The sequence below is a fragment of the Falco biarmicus genome, chromosome 2 (genome assembly GCF_023638135.1).
Source record: "Falco biarmicus isolate bFalBia1 chromosome 2, bFalBia1.pri, whole genome shotgun sequence".
NCBI classification, from domain to species: Eukaryota; Metazoa; Chordata; class Aves; order Falconiformes; family Falconidae; genus Falco; species Falco biarmicus.
Window position 1 is genome coordinate 95,759,902 of NC_079289.1, and position 17,310 is coordinate 95,777,211.

General features: G+C 39.6%; 1 protein-coding gene across 5 annotated transcripts in view; it reads left to right on the top strand.

Annotated features, from left to right (window-relative positions):
• The window catches only part of ARHGAP6 (Rho GTPase activating protein 6), a 336,203-nt gene that overhangs the window by 197,486 nt on the left and 121,407 nt on the right, over nucleotides 1–17,310 (top strand). Inside the window, exon 1 of one of the 5 annotated variants that reach the window (XM_056328249.1) lies at nucleotides 13,411–13,525. The exons of the other annotated variants lie outside the window; for them this stretch is intronic. The gene's annotated coding sequence lies outside the window, so the exon portion shown is untranslated. Of the gene's footprint in view, nucleotides 1–13,410; nucleotides 13,526–17,310 lie in introns of those variants that run through there. 5 annotated transcript variants of the gene reach the window in all.

The following is a 17,310-nucleotide window of genomic DNA, read 5'->3' on the forward strand; positions in this document are numbered from 1 at the left end:
CTGTTGTCATTTAAGATAATCACTGTTCTTCAGACAGCGTGATGTTTTCTGTCAAGTGGTATTATCATATCTGCTTTTGACTCTCCATTATTTAAACATTCTTAGAAGCTTACAAAACAGCTCTCCTCATGCATCTGTATTTTATTTGGTAAAGGTGTTGGAGCCCAGTCCTTTGTTGTCTTCACATTTAACTTTGAGAAGACATCACTGATGACAGTCAGGTTAGGGAAGAGAATGAGGGGATTCGGTCATTTAAAAAAAATGTCTAGAGGATTCTCGTTGTACTAAATTTTTATGTGTAATAAGAACATTTCTTTTTATATTGATCTGATTAGCACCATGACTGTGTCCAGCAAGAATCTGCCTGTGGTGGCCTGCCTGCACCTGAAGTGCCTGTGGGCCAGGGGGGTTGTGCCTCCCTGGTAAGGAGAGGGGTTGGCGTGACAGTTGTGTGTCACACGGAGGAGACACTTGTGGAGGAAGTGTGCATGCAGTCCCACGACACGTTGGGCTGCTGATGTAATTAGTTTATGCTGAGAGAGGAACTCTTAATTACAGTCTAGTAGGATGGCAAACCACAATCAAAACAGTGACATTTGTACACAATGTGAAGCAGCTCATTTAATCCTCAGGCAAATCTCAGAGGTCAGGTCCTTTCATCCCATTGCCTCGTCTTGGCAGAGTTCCAGTGCCGAGGGATAGTCCTGTCCTCGCTCTGTAATTCCTCCACCAGACAGCCTCCCCAGCCAGAAGAGACTGTCTCTCTCAGCCATATTACCTCTACAGACCTGGTGAATGCATGCTGTGCTGGAAACACATTTTGGTGTTGCTTAGTTGTCTTTTAAAGCAGTTCTCAATGAGCTGCTTCCCTTCAGCCCCCGATCTCCTCCCATCCTAGCCAGGGTTGCATACATTCGAGAGTTTAGGGAGTCAGGATGCGAGGAGGCTGCTGTGGTTGGTGAGAGATGAAGGGAGAGATGTGTAGGTTTCCAAACACGTACAACGAGATGGCACCACACATGAATGGGAGGTGGGAGGGCTGGTTTACTGGTGTACGGGGTTTAAGGGGAAAAGGAGAGCTAGCAGGCTGAGCAAATGGCAGACTGTGGGAGGTAAGGGCAAAGGCAAACCAAGACCTGAGAAGAGAGAGAAGGGCAGAAGGATGCAGTGAGTCTGAAGCTGCTCTGCCTGTTCAAGAGAAATGCAGGCAACCTCCTTTGATATACTTTGAGGAAAGCTGAGGGATGACCTCAAACTTATTTTGGCCAGTGCTGTCAGAAGTGCTTGTAAATTGTTTGTCTTCCACCTGATTTTTAAGAAGTTCTGTGTGCGTGTTGCTCTGTAACTTGACAAATGACAGGAAAACCAGTGAAAATTTAGCTGTATGCTAGCCTGGGAGTTTTCACAAGCAGGGAAGCAGAAAGCATTGGCTCTAATAAAACCTGCACCTTCTCAGAGTTACTTCCGTAATGGTGGTGTACTGAATTGCCCAGTTATGTTCCTTGTGAATATGACATTCAAAATATTTACAAGAGCCGCTGCCTTGGAATGTCTCACTTAGCTCTGGGATGGTGGGGACTAGCGGCTGGGGTGGCCTCTGCTGCCTTGCTGCCGGGTGGGGTGGCTGCAGGGAGTCTCCATCTCGTCCTGAGCTTTGCTTTCCAAGGAGTTTATTTAACTCTTGTCACTTATTTATGATGTTCTAGCCAGCTTTTATGGGAAAGTGACATTAATTCACGCAAAGTTAGCTGTAGGCGTATATAGCTGAAAAGATACCAAGAATTGTGTGGATTGGAAAGGCAAAGATATAGTTGAAGACAGAACACTGCTTTCCTTTCCCAGAATACACATAATCAAGGAGATAGGATTACATTAAATGGGTTGGCACCAAGAAATGAAAAGCTCTTTTAGGCTTGGTCTTGAGAGATATGGAAAGTTCTTGTTAAGCAGTAAGCATCTGAGGAGCCTCTTGCCTTTCAGGTACTCAGACCTTTGCAGGATTGAATATCTGGAGACAGTTTTTATTTTGTTTCATTCATATCTAGTTGCCAAGTTGTCTAATATCTCCTTGACAGGGAGAGACAGGACCTAGGCAGCTCGTATGGAAAGATGTATTCCAGAATAAATGATAGTTTTGTTGTTAAATGTTCTTTCAGGTCTTGTAACTTTTTTAAGAAAATGACTGAAGCCATGGCAGCGGCAAGTTTCTGTGCTTCTGTCAGAATATTCCCATCAGTGCATTATTTTTGCTGACATGCTGTATGACTTTTGAAACCTCAGATTAAGGGAGAACCCTAGAAGAAAAGTGATTAAACGTCCTTAGTTGCTCTGAGGTACCTGCAATGCAGTTCTGTTGCATTATTTGAGGTAAGAATACCTAATTTTCAGCCTGTTTCACAAAAAAACTAAAGATTGTGCAAGGTTACAATAAATAACAGAAACAAGACTTTTTGAGAGGTTTGATGGAGTCTGTCTCAGATGGAAGATTATCTTATCATATGGATATGTTCTGCTGCATTTTCTATTACATGTGACGTAAAAGGTTTGGCTGTAATTTCTTTACAGTTCTTTGACTATGTAAAGCAGCTAATAATGGTAGAAAATGTATACTCTGAAGATCCCCGGTGTAAGTGACCGTGAAGTCTAAAACAGCTTTCCTGAAGAGTTTATATTTTTGAAATGTAAGCAAGTTACATCAAAGTAAATTCAAACCTTACGTTGCTGCATATTGGCTATTAAGTAGTTTCTGCCCATTAGAAATGCTCTTACTCCATGATACATGAAAAGTGGCTTGTTCTTTTGTCACTAAAGGGTGACCTAATTCATATTCATTATGGGATTGCAGTATGAGCACAGGCTTCTCTGCTGTAATCTTACCACAGAGTTTACCCAGTGGCAGTGCTGTAGCAGCTGCCTGGTCTGCTTCTGTTTTAAGGTAAGAAGAAATCAGACAACTACTAATGAATGCTATTTGAATAAAGAGAATAGAAGCATGGGAGGTGGTATAGAAGTTGAGAAGTTAATGCATATGTTTTCAAAGTAATTTTTCTTTATTACATTGCTAGGATCTAGCATGGGTGTAAAGGAAGTAAGGAAGACACGTCAAAGAGTCAAGTAGTTGAAGAGGAAGAAATGGGGAAAGGAGAATGCGGAGCCCGTCCAGGCAGATGAGATGGATTAGAAGTATTACAGGGAAAAGAGACGGAGATCAATGAAGAGCAGGTCAAATGACTCCTGAATAAGCAGTGGAGCAAGTGGGTCATGCGTTGATAGGTGACCAGGAGATTTTGTAGATTAAGAAGTCAATCTTTATTGAATGGAAGAAGTGAGTAATGGTTAGCTACAGTGATAGAGGATGTGGGTTATATTGTTCATCTTTATCTACTGTGAAAGTAGTTACACGGGCAGTTCTGAAGTGTCAGCATTAAGATAAAATCCTGCGTGACTGACCTCACTATGTGTAGTCCCCCTGACTTCAGTAGAGTATTTCTACTCCTAAGTTTTCAGTACTTTACTAACCAAACTGACAGCATGAAATAAACATACCTGAAGAGCTCTTGTAAAAAGTATGCATTTTAAGATCTGGGGCTATAGAAAGGTGGCTTCTTTAACATTCACAATTCTAAGCATTCTAGTTCACTGTTGAAAACAGGGATCAAAGAAACACTAGATTTTAATTTTCTGTAGAGAATAATGGCTTTATAACAGATACTAAATTATATTTGTCCTAACTTATGGTCTGTTGGACTACTTAAAGTTGAGGTGGAATCTCCCATCGTGGGGCAAATGTAACATTTCAGGAGAACCGAGTATTCTTGCTCTTTTACTGACTTTTTGTGGCATGTTACTTAACTCCTCAGTAGTTTAAATTTCACTATTTTACTATTGAGTCAGAGAATATCTGGTATTGTCCTTACTTATTTCAGTTATTAAAGATCAACAGCTTGCTTTATTACACTTTTTCTAGGCAATACATGCAAAATGATTTTCTTAGACATGCCTTTCTAATATGGCTCTAAAGCATTAGAAAAGTAGTCACTCCAAACTAAGCAAAGATCTGCCATTTCTGCCTTGCTGGGTTAATGTTACCTGGGTTTAGATTTTATATTGCTGGATAATATCTTTTCAGTGAAATCTTTTAGTGAAGCTGTCAGACATATTGATGAAATTTGTCTTTATATAAAACATTTCTTTATGAAGTTTTCTATAATCCCTCCCCAAGTTCACATCAATGTGCTGTATATTTATGAAAGGTGCTTATGGAAAGTTAGTAAGTATGTATGTTAGCCTGTATGCATATTAGGATAATTAGTGTGCTGTGGATGAAAGAAAAAATGAATGGCAAATGAATATGTGTGTATGCCTACTTTGCCCTCCTTTTTGGTGGAATTATTGAGCACCTGGTGTCAGGAGGGGAATGGGTTGTAACTTCATTAGAAGAACTTAAGAAAAAACTTCCTTTGTTGTAATTTCTCTTGAAATAACTGTTGTAGTATAGTCTTTCATTTACATGTATATGATTTAAAGTCTGTAATATATACATTTCTCAAATGCCTTCATATGTAAAATCACCTGGGAAACTCATCAGTCTAATTGATGTAGTTGGTATATTGTAATTCTTTTTCTTTCTTTGTGCTGTCTCACTTTAATCTTGTTGGGTTTTTTGTAACCTGTTGACAGATTAAAATAAATACTTAGCTAGTAACAAGCCTTTATTTTATTTTTTTTCATATAAAAGCTTCTAATTGGTCATGGCTTGGAGACACTTTGTCCCTGTCTGTGCCAAACTCAACAGCAACCAAAAAAAACCCCTAACAACAACAAAAAAATCTAAACATAATTAAGGGTTTTGTAAATCACAGGAGATACATGGGAAAAACTGTTAATAACTTAAATTCCATAATTTGTCTTGTGCCACTTACCATAGTGTGAAAAGTGGAAAAACTTCTTGATTTTCTTTGAAGTCACAAAGAATTGCATGTTTTATAGTGGCATTCTTAGAACTTATTTTGCCTCCACTTTTTTGTTACAACTTTTTGGCTGGGCCGTGATGTGGGGCAACTGACCTAATGTGCAAGATACAGAGAGTGAGGGGAAAGCACTAAAGAATATTTTATATCCTGGTACAATATTTCTGTTCCAATAGGATATTAAAAATAATACTTAATAAAGGAAAGTGGAAGAAAGTTGGAAATATAATTCATAATAGGAGGACTTGGCTTTAAAAACTTGAAATATTTGCACTTCATAATTTGCCTGCCTTTGTTGCCAGTAAAATTATTTTCAATAATCTCTGTGCTTTCTCAATACATTATGTTGTGAAAAAGTAATTACTGAAAGACCTAAGGTGGTACAGAAAAGCTATTCAGACCAAAATGTTAATTTTCATTCAGGGACACAGTAAAAAAAAATGTGTTTGAATTGTAAATGGTTCCCACATGTATAAATAAAATAGAGAAAAAATAATTCTGAATTCAACTTTCATGTTATGTTAATTAAAACAGAAGCTTAGCTGAGTAACTGTATTGGGAAATACTTTTAAGATGAATAAATTGCCATCTGTTGCTTACCATAAGTGTTCTGTATAGTTTGTTTCATACAGATTCTTTCTTGTTTTGCAAGTGGTGAAGCTTTGGGGTTTTTTTAATTGCTTCTACAGGAGGCATTTTTCCCTTGCTGCCCCCGTATGTTTTACGAAGGTGGTAAATTAGCTTTCAGTGCTCATTTGTTCGTCCTGCTGATCCTATCTTCAAATCCACCTGGAGTCTCCTGTGAGACCCATGGGATGCAGGTGTGAGGCTATGATGCTGAGGAACACCTCACCCCCCGGGCAGGCACCCTGAGCTCCCAGCTCTGGTGTAACCGGCCTCCTGCTCACTCTTCGTGTCGCATTTTCCATGCTGATGCTCATATCCCAGGGGGTGTGAGCGGGCTGAGAGCTGGTGCAATGCAAGCCTCTGCTGGGTGATGAGTGCGGTCCAGTGCTCTGAAGTCACGTAGGCTGGGACACCTGCATCTCCTGCTGCTTAGGGGCTGGCTTGAGCATCAGCTTATTGGCATGGCAGTGGTTATGAGAGCAGTTGGTTGTAACTCCCCTTACTTCTTGTACTTCCCAGAGGAATGCTCTTGCTTCTGTTGGAAGCGTTGAAGGTTTAAAAGTGAAGCATCAGGACGGACTGTCATTTTTTGCAAACCTGACCTTTGAAATGTATTTTTTCCCAGTTGGCTTTTACTGAGGTGAAGGGGAGCTGTGTGTGGTCAGTGCTCCTGACGGAGCCAGCCGTTCGCTGAAAGAAGGAGCTGTTTGGCTCAGCAGCAAGAAGCAGTGGAGGTTCAGGTCTGCAGGTGGTTTTCTGACCTCTCTCACTCCTCCAGTTCACCAAGGGTATTTCCTACTCTTCACTGATGGATAGACTTGACTTCGCTTGTCACCATGTAAAGTACGTTTTTATAGCTCTTAAGTGCGTAAACATGTATTGCTACAGAGTTATTAGCATCTCTTTACTTTGCTGCTGCTTGTGGTACTAAGATGCTTTTACCAAGGTCTAATATAATAAATTATAATTCATTAAATAATTGTTTAGGAATGTACGACTTGAGCTCGTTATACTTGTGAGGGCTAGTTTAAATTTTGTTGGTAAATGGAAACTATTTTCCGTAGTAGTTTCGGACTCTGAACAGCTGAAGCATCTGCAAACAGATTCAGCAGAGTGAAAGCAGTAAAACCAGGACTGCTTGGGCTCCTCTCCTCCCTCCTGTGTGGGAAACATGATGTTTTCTAACCAGATAGTGGGAATGTTTTCTTCTGCAGGCCTGAGTCACTTGTGAGGAATTCTGAGATTAATGCACAAGATTAATTTTCTCACTGCCACCTTCTCCATTGCAAAAATGGAGGTTTGCTTGGCTTTGAATTTTTCTCTTGTTTCTTGCAAAACTTCAGGTACTCTGAGCATCTTTAGTACAGATTTTCTCTGTAAAATCTGTCCTTTCCTTTCAGCAACTCTAAGCACAGAAACTGATGTAAGTTTCTTTCAGACTTAGCTTTTTTAGAGTGCAGCAATTAATCTTTCTGTTTGCTCTGGTGCATTTTGTGCACTGGTGCAATATACAGAAAACATTCTGTTCTCAAAGAGCTGGGAACAGGAGATTTTACTTCTTCAGAGTTCTCTAGATATACAATATCAATTTAATTAAATTTTGTCCATTTTCAACATAATATTAATGATATATAATCTGTAAATACATCTGTTCTCAAATGGCATTTATATTTAGTACTGGTTTCTCTAAAAGAGATTATGCTCACTGTCTTCTTTCTTAATTAAGCATTAAGAATTATTGAAAGAATTAGTCTTAAGTACTAAAAAGAAGAGAGAAAGGATGCCTTCTTGGGTTGCTCTAGAGCAAGCACTACTGTCTACGTATTGAATCTCATCAAAGGCTCATGGCTAACAGTGGGCCAGTTCTTAGTGCAGGTGATTTTCCTGTGGCATATACTGCACAGATGTTCCCGCTGAATTTGAGTGAAAAGACTTAACAACTCTTTCTGAAATTAATTAGCTGCCTGTTGAAGTAATTTTAGCAAAAGCAGTAATACAAAAATGAGTTATGTTCCCATGGCCAATGCACCCTTGTTGATATTTTTTTAAGGTTTAACACACATAGTTGAAAGCCATCTTAAGTGAAAGGAGTCCAAATGGCTTTTTCTCTGTCGTGTGTAGGTAACAACATGCTCCGTGTGCTAGCTCTAAAGGAGCAGGGGCAAAGCTCCAGGTATCTTCCTTTGCACTTTGGCCTGGGCATAGGTTTCCAGCACGAACTGAACAGCTTTGTCCTGCTCTAACCATCACTGCTGCTTTCCAGGCTGCGGGGGAAATGCCTGGCTTTCCTCCTGCCCTCCGGTGTCCCAGTGCTGCTGTGCACAGAAGAGGGAGAGGTGACACAGAGGTGATGATGACAACTGGCTCTGGGCCAACGAGTGTCTTTCTGTCTCTGGTTAAAAGGAAATGAGTCTGGAGAGCTAGGAGGAAGAAATTGAGATGCTTCAAATGAGTATGTGTGTAACCTGGTATCACAGGTACCCCTGCTGTGCATCATGTGGCTGTGCGCCTGCTAATGCTGGTCGGTTGTGCTCTCTTTGATGTTCATCTGGTTGGAGAAGTAATTATTCCAGTCAAGCCTACAAAAAAAAAAAAAAAGAAAAGAAAAGATAATTTCCATTTTAGATAGGTTGCTTTCTCAAAGAGGTTTATTTGTCATGAATGCATGTAAAATCCTACTCCGCTGATATCATTGAAATTTCTGCCACATTCTTCGTTTAGGGTAGATGTTTACTCAGGGTACCTGTAGTATTGAGGGGCAGAGATAATCTTGCAGGAAATGTCCCATTCTGCTCTTTGGGATTCTGGTTTTCCACTGTGATGAGCGGATCATGGGGGGCAGGAAACACTAACATTAAAACTCTTGAAAATTTGTCATTTCATTGAATCAATGAGAAGGCCTAATTAGTAATTGAAAAGATAATTAAAATTTGACGGGCTGCTAAGATTTGTATGTCACGCTGTCTTTTTCAATAGTACTTTTCTTTAAATTATTCATGACTTTTGGGGCTTTTTTTCTTTTCTGGCTTCTTGCATCTGTTTGATTGCTTATTTCAGTTCTTCGTATGCCTTGTATTTTTCTTTGTCTGTTGTTGATACCCTATGTCATTCTGTGGTCTCCTTGTTTACGTTTTCCTGCTTTTCCTCCATAGTACTTATACTCTTGACTCTGTTGCTTTCCTACTCAGTCTCATGTTGTGTACTCATAAACTCCCCATTAATTGTTTCTTTCGGGTATTCAAAACTTGCTTCTACAATTCATGAGCTTTCTTTTGTTTGTTTCTTGTTATACCAGAATCAAGACTGGTCATTATTTATATTTACTGACATAATTTTCTGAGACTTTTGTATCATTATGTAGAAACAAAGGCAAGCATATATTTTGTGTGCATAAAACGGTTAGAAATGAATTACTAGCGTAATGGATAAAATCTTCCTCTTGATTCCAAGAAAGTAATTTTTTCAGTTGAGCTCTCTAGATAACCTTGTTATTTTGGATTGTCCATATTCAGATCATCCCCTTTCTATTTTCCCCATATTAGTCCATTATTAATTTAGGACTTATTCTCTGATCAATGACAAAGTTCAGATAACATGGATGAAAATTCTGATTTAGTCTAAGTGGGAGGGGAATTGGTCTTAGTAAGACTAATTGAAAATACCTGAAGCACCACATAGATCTTAACAAGCCAGCATGTCAGGTTAAACCCAAGAGGAAACAGACTGAACCATAAACTGCAAAGGGCTTCCTGAGCATCTGGGGCCTTCTTTGAAGACATTTTTTTTATTTATAGTGTATGTTACCCCAGTATGTTTCTAAACAGATAAGACAGAGGAATTGGAGTCATAAGAGTAAGGAAGTGTACTTGAAATTTAGCATCAAAAGCCTCATACTGTGTTTCAGCCTGACAGTTGCTGTAAAGCATTTGGAGAACAGAAAGGATTAAGCCCTGGATCTTGAAGGATGCACGCTCATACTTGAGTGGTGAGTAGGAGGGTGTGGTCTGCATCTGAGATTGATGGTGGAATTCCATTCCTGCCTCTACAAATGGTTCCTCTCTGACCTTAAAATGTTTCCTTGGGGCTAAAATAAAATCTGGAGGAAAGTGTCAAGCTGCAAAGTCATAATAGATATTTGAAATACTTAGCTTTTTCTGGAGAGACAACTACAGCCTTGAGCATGTGCCTGAGCTCACTGTGCTGTGGGAAGGATGAAGCAAGTGCCATAACATAGACCTGCCAGAGTGCCCGACAGGACTGCACAAGACCCAGAAAATTCTGGTACTCCAGTGTAGCTTGGCAGGAAATGCAAACTCCAGTTTCTTGGAAAAGCTACAAGCCACTGGATTAGAGAATAGCCTAAGATCAGGAATCTCCTCGTTTGTCTTATACTGGCACTGGTATATAGGTTGGGATGGTTTTTTTTGGTGGTGGTGGCTGTTGTTTTTTGGGTTTGATTTGTTTTTTGGTGTTTTTTTTTTCTTTCCAGAAATATATCCCCACATCTGCTTAGTATGCTGCCCATGAGGCTCTTCTGTAAAAGAAGAACCTATTTCCATGTGTTTTGAATGAAGGCTTTGGTCATCCTTCTGTTCTGTGAGCATGTGGCCTTTTAGATGTACCTCTGGGAGGCCACTTTCTGAACTTCCCTCTTTTGAATCACCGCTCTGTGGACCTTAGGGTGGTGTGGCAGGGCCAAGGTATGGAGGATTGACTAGACTGACATTTTATTGATCATGCCAGAAGGGCTGTAGATGCCTGGGCAGTCTGAACACCTATGTACGGTCCCTGTTAAGCATCTAACACAAACCTTTCATCTTGGCCTTCCCACATGTAAATTGGAGCAATTATTGAGGACTAGATAGTTCACACAAATGTGGATTAGCCCCCTCTGCTGCTCTGTGGATTCCATATGCTGTACATGTTTCTACTAACTTAGCTTACAAACTAATCATAATTGATTTGTTCTTACTAGTCACAAGTCTCAAATGATGTGAGGTATTATTTCCACTTGATTTCAAATACTCAGCTCAGAGGAGAGTAGAGATGTTGATTTTTAAAATAAAATCAAACACAGTCATTCTTTATGCTCTCAACATCTAGCAAGAAACAAAGGTTTACCTTCTGATTTTTCTCTTTATAGGATCTTCTGTAACAACTAAACGATAATCCTTAGGCTGAACTCTTCTACATTATTAATATGTCTTTTTGAGGTCTTGCACTCTTTATGCTAAACTACAACAACATGGCATTGGGACCATCAGTAGCAATTGGGACTACTTTATCACCAGTCTTCATCATTATTCACTATGTAAAATCTTTACCCAGAGGACATGTACTTATTCTTCAGGGACAAATACAACTTATGATGTCTCTAAGACTTTCTATGGAGTGCTGCTTTTCAAACGTTTCAAAAGACTGTTAAAAATGCTGTGGAAAAGCCTAGTCACCAAAAACCTGAACATTTCTGTCTCTCTTGATTTACAAAGTACTGACTGAATCTGCAAAATAAATACCTTCAGGAACAATACGAGAAAAGTTGTGAACCTGAGTCAGGCTATGTTTAGCCCTTCTGGAAAGGTTTTCCTTCTGTCCAGCCTTTTTGCCAGTTAAGACATTAGTAGAAAATCGTTGATAAACAAGGTATGAAAGCAGAACAAATGTGTGGTCTTGCTCCTGCTAACATTTCCTGGAAGACTGATGTGAACTTCCTTTAGGGCAAGGTTGTGTCCCTGTTTATATACAACAGGGAGAGAGAAGGTATGGGATCTATACTGGGGTGCTGTAGCAGCTCTGCCTTGCTGGGTAGCTCTCACTGAATTCCTTTCTCTCCAGCTAGCTTAATTTAGCTTACCGACATTACTAGGGACCCTTTGAACGTGGCGTCACAGTTTGGGATTCTACTTCCTGGATTTTTGCTTTCTTGAATGATGTACAGGCAGACCCAAGCATTTCAGAAGTGAATATTGATTTGGGGTACCTCAAGTTTAGGTTGACCAACCCAAGCCATTGATTTTTTTTTTTTTTTCAAAGGTTGAGGGCTCATCAACAAATGCACCTCAAAGAGCTTCACGAAGTGAGTGGTTTTAGCCTAATTCTAAGGCAGTGTATTTATACAAAAAAACATACCCCATGTCACAGAGGACAAGATTGTCACTTTGCTGATTCCTGGAGGCTTACTTGCTGTTAAGATTTGGGAGGGGGAACACCAGAAGCAACACACACTATCTATCCAAAGCAGCAAGCTCTGTTGTATAAGGAACAAGAACAGACTGAACCTTTAAAGTCACACAAATGTTTCCTCTGGAGATCCAAAAATGTGTGAAGTATAGAAGATCCCAATTTTTGACAAAGACTCTCATATTTATACATCTAATTGGAATAAAATTTGGCTGGTTTGCTCTTTGCAAAGCGTAAGTAGGACTTCAGTATTTTTATTAGTTACATTGGTAGTTGTAATTTCTGGGCTGGATATTCTTTAACATTCAGTGAGGAGCTAAATTGACATCCTTGGCCAATTTTGTGTGTCACATGTTGCTACATACTAACACTACTTGTTGTATGAGTGTTGATTTGAACAGGACAAGTCTCTTGCTCAGAGTAGCCTGTCTGGTGCTAAGGATGCCTCAGCTTCAGGAAGCACGCTATAATTAAACGCCAATAGAAATTGTTAACTTGGCAATAGCTCAAGCACATTATTGCAATGAGGCCTTGATTTCTTTTATGCTAAGGTAATGCTAGAGCAAATGCTTGATTTATCCTGAATTTACAGGACTGTGACAGATCATACTCTCGTTCCTGGGCATTAGAATACTTCCCTGAAAAATAGGAGGAGGGTAGTCACTTTTTATCATTGTACTGTTGTTTTTATTGCTAACAGGGTATTCTTCATATTTTATTCTGAGTATAGTCCTGTGGGAGCTGCAGAGTTATTAGGCAAGGTTAAAAGCACCAGAAAGGCAAAAAGCCTGGGTCCACTTAGGAACAACATAGGGCAGTATTGCATATGTAATAAGAATGGGGAAAATTCCCTGCTTTGTAGATTCAGTAGGATGTATGAATTTCCAAATGTGATTTTGATGCCTTTTGTTAAAATAAGACAATAAATCCTATCATTGTCAAGCTACATTTCAGAGATGGTAGAATTTTTTTTCCACCCACCCCCTGTTTGCCTCCAGCATTTAGCTATATTCTTGAATCTAAACAGTATTCTTTGAATTTTTGTACTTGGATTTAGTATTGAATAAAAAACTCACAATATTCCCAGTGAGAAGCAAACAGAAGATGCAGTACCTCAAGCTGTAGTGTAATTTTGTTACCGAAGATTCTGATGTGCATCTGCTTGGTTAAGCAATAAGGTTATTTATTCTAATGTTTGGACCAGGTGGTAAATGAAGTGAATGTCTTGTATACAGAAAATTTTTACACTGATACTTAGTCATTTCAGAATAAAGGAATTTGCACGTTACTCAGCTGTTTGTTCTTCCAAAAAAATTCAGCCGCATGTCTCTTGAGTTCAGTGCTAGAAACAATAAATTTATATTCATCAGCTCCATTGTGCAAAATTGTACAGATATGGCAGTTAATATGATAGTGCTGAGCAATTTGCTTCTCGTTTGCTTAACTGAGGATGGGATTCAAGCTTCACGTTCTGAGTGCCTTTCAATCTGGTGTATATATGATTAGTGACAGTGAGTCACTTCTGATGGGAATTTTAGCTTTTTCTCACGTGATGAGATAGGGAGACTTTCTGCTCCTCCCACCACCAGTTTAAAAACACTGCACAAGACAGAAGGAAGGAAGGAGGTAATCTTTCAGGTTTTCAGAGTTGCACTCTAATGGAGGAAGTGAGGAGATAGCCAGTCCACTGACATTTGCTGCACAGGTGTCTGCAAACCAACCAGGACACCTGAGGTTGGGATAAAAGCGTAAGTAGATGGTTACTCGCTTGAGAAGCTATCCATTCTCACTGTTCATTTGCATAATTTAACTGGGAAGACTAGTCCAGAAGAAGGGGGGAAGGAGGATTTGGGAAGGAAATAATTCTGAAGGTGCAAGAAGGCAAATCGTGAAGTAAATCCTATAGGAGTTCCTTGTAGGAACTAGTGGAGCTCTGGAGACGCGTTTATCCCTGCTGGAAGCAAGCTGGGGAGAATATAATGCTTTGTGTACCCAGGTTAGCTCAGAAACTTGCTGTAGCTGAATGTGAAATAATGAAGGCGCGTCTGGGGAACTTTCCCTGTGATTGTAGAAAATGAATTTTACTCCGTTTTTGTATGTGTGTCTCTGCATAAAGAATATAATATGTAGTTTGATTATGAGATTCAGTTTTCACAGAATTCATTCAATGGAGAATGGCTTCCAGTATTAAGGAAGTTTAAATGGCTGCAGTTCACGTGTACCTAGAGGCCTGATACTTGGAAATGCCTAGGCACGTGAATGTGTGAGAAGTCCTCAGGGGCATTTTACAGTGTCCAAACAGACTGCTAAGTTAATAACTACTGATTGCAATAGGGCTTAGGCAACTGGCTTGCTTCTGTTTTAGAAAGCCCTGCTAGACCTCTGTGTGTAATTTTAGACTTCTAAGTAATATTAAAATGTGGTTTGATATTTAAATGTATATGCTGTTTGTAAAATTTGAAGTCTACCCCACATCACTTGTGACGGAGTACAGACCTCCTGCAGTGCCTTGTGGTTTTTAGCTTCTGCGTCTGCATCATCTGTTTTATTAAGCTGCAGCAGTAAGATAGGACAGGGCAAGATCACTCGAGACTGACTTCTGCCACTATAGGCAACTGTATCGTATAATTATTGTCATTATGGTACGGATATTCACTATAGATAACATTACTGACTATTTGGTGACCTCTAGGAATTTAGTCTTGTATCTGCTAATGCCTTTTGGACTAGCATGTATTTTGAAACTGACTCAGCAGAAAGCAGATAGCTACAATGAGTATAAGTGTCAATTACCATGACATCAGTAATGGCGTACCTGGTTTGGGTTCAAGTTATTGTTGGTCTTATGTCTAATTCATTCTATTATGGAGAAAAAAAGATATTAAATTTGTATTACTAGAAAGTAGGAAAAAAATGTAACCCTTGGGAAAAAGAGTATTGTCTAAAGCACACGGTGCCAACACTTTAGAAGGTGACTTCCATAAAAAGAAAAAAAGATTTGAGAATGACTCTAATTTATTGTGTCAGAGATTGACTCTTTCCCTTCTTCCCTCCTCTGTTCCTCACAGTTCCTGGAGCTCCGTTTGCTTTTCAGAAGTATAACAGCATACTCAGAGTGGCTCAAAAAGCTTGTTTCTGCCCTAAGCTGAGAGCAGAAAGACGATGAACGCTTTGGTGGTGCACTGCTAATGTGCTGATCTGAACACGGGAGAAGACAGGTCTTTACAAAGATGAAAAATGAAAAGATTATTATAACCTCTTCATTAGTACTAATCTTTGTTTTCAATATACTCTGTAGTCATGTTTTCTTTTCTGAAGAACTCTGTAGCTTCTTCACAAATGGCTTTACTCTGTTGGTTTTCATAATTCATTTTTCATTGTTCAGGTGAAGTTGTTGAAGTGAAGATGTTCAGGTCGAGCTCCTGGCTGCTATTAAATGCACACTAAATACTAAGCATGCATGCTAGTGGGTCTTTGCACTCATCCATCAAGCAAGGATAAACTGTTAGCAACCCTAAAATAAATTACTAACTCTTCTGCAAGGCTGCCATCTTGGAATTCAGACAGTACCTACAGTGTGGCTGTCTGAATAGGTCTGGCAAGACCAGAGAAAAAGTTAGGAGTGGACAAAGAAAAGCAGAGCTGTGTACGTGTGGGTGAAGAGGAGAGTGTTTCTCCTGTACTCTGGCTTATTTCTTCCCTTCTCCATATGGCCTTTTCCATGTTTCCCACACATCTGTCATGCAAGGTTTGAAGTGACCCTCCCCTCTTGCTCTCCGTTGCACTCTATGGAGTAGTAAACAAGTTAGAAGGGATCAGTTAGCAATGGCACTTCCCGCGGATCAACCAGCACAGGGCCACCTCTGCGCCAGGTTTGCACCATGGGCTGCCACCTTTGAACTTACAGATCTCGCCTTGCAGCCTGCTAAAGGACATCCACCCGACTGCTCCCTCCCTGATGGCATCTTCAGCTCAAGATCCCTACGGTGCATTCTTGCATCTGTTCTAACTAAATGGCACCTGGAAAAATGCACCTTTTTGATCACGACTTCTTACTGTAATAACACCTACAAGCTCCTGTGACAGCTGCTTTCTAAATGCCTGGAGTAGAATATAATGTTTTGTTACTCTTCTGAAGTGAGATCAGAAAATTTACTCGGTACATTGCCTTCTCTGAGTTCCCATTTTCTGTACGGCAGTTTGAGCCAGTGCACAGAGACCTTTGTTTTTAGTTTACCTTCTCAAATCTATAGGTCATCAAAATACACAAAGGAGATTTATCTGTCTTTTTTCATGACATCCTTTAGATTATATAAAGAACACTGAGAAAGAAATCATGAAAGAAGATTGAACAGGAAACCTTGTTTTTCAGCTGCTCGGAAAGCTTAGAGCCAGGTCTCTCCATCCTGGCTGTTACTTCCCATGTGATGCTGAGTGGGTGTGAAGAGCCTTTCTAGCATTCACCATTTTTGTCAACTCTTGTTTGTTGAATGGGCAATTTCTTTAATAGTGGTTCAAAATACTTTGTGATTTTGTGCCTGATGGCATGATATAGCTCTAATAGTGATCCCAGTGGGAACAGATAGGAAAAATCTACGAATTCCCACTAAGTTGTAGTCACATCTGACAGGTTTCTGAAAGCCAGCCATTGCTCTTGCTGATCTAGAGAAGATATGAATGCCTTCAGCTGGTGGCTTGTAGGAGACTCACTTAGGGGCTCTTAAGTGTCTGGTGCATCAAAGAAGGGCAGCCACAGCTGTGGGAAATTGTGGGCTCTTTTAAGATGCCTGTAGGAAACTCAGTACAGGTCAAAGCAACCGGATAGGTGAAATGGTAATGTCTTATTTTTTTAGGTTTTGAAATACTACTTTTCTGTGCTGTCCACAGAGCTCCATTTACTAATCTTCAAAAATGGATTATGCTGCATAGAAAATGGTCAGTGTACAACAGTTAAAAATAACTAAGTGATGCCATCTGCTGTCTTAAAATCTTATTTAATGTTACATTTGATGACTGAATTGTTATCCTAAGAAGAAATGGAAACAATCTACACTGATACTATGATGTCAGAGCTATGACATGCTATCTGATCGGTATCAAAGTTATGCAATATACATATTGATTGACATTCTGTAGTCTACTGTATTTAATCACAGAAAGAAATGTGATGCTAGTGTTGATCCAAAATAACAGTGATCAGTGAATCTACTTTGCAAATAAATGGAGGGGTTTTTTTCAGGCTGCTTTGTTTTTTGTACTTCTGAGAGGAGGATGTAGAATAGAGGGCAGGTTGGAAGAACATGGCACATCATCCCTTTAAAGTGCATGTTTATTAAAATTAATTTGCTTTGTAGTGACTTTTCATGTTACCTCTATATTTAGTACAGCTTGTTACCCACAATGACTTTACTTTTAGATCCTTGTGGACAGAGTTAGTTTATCTAACATGGACTTCTTTAAAGTTGAGAACCACATTTGTGTAAGATGTATTACTCAGAGAATTCACCCATCATCTCAAAAAGGTAGATCAGAT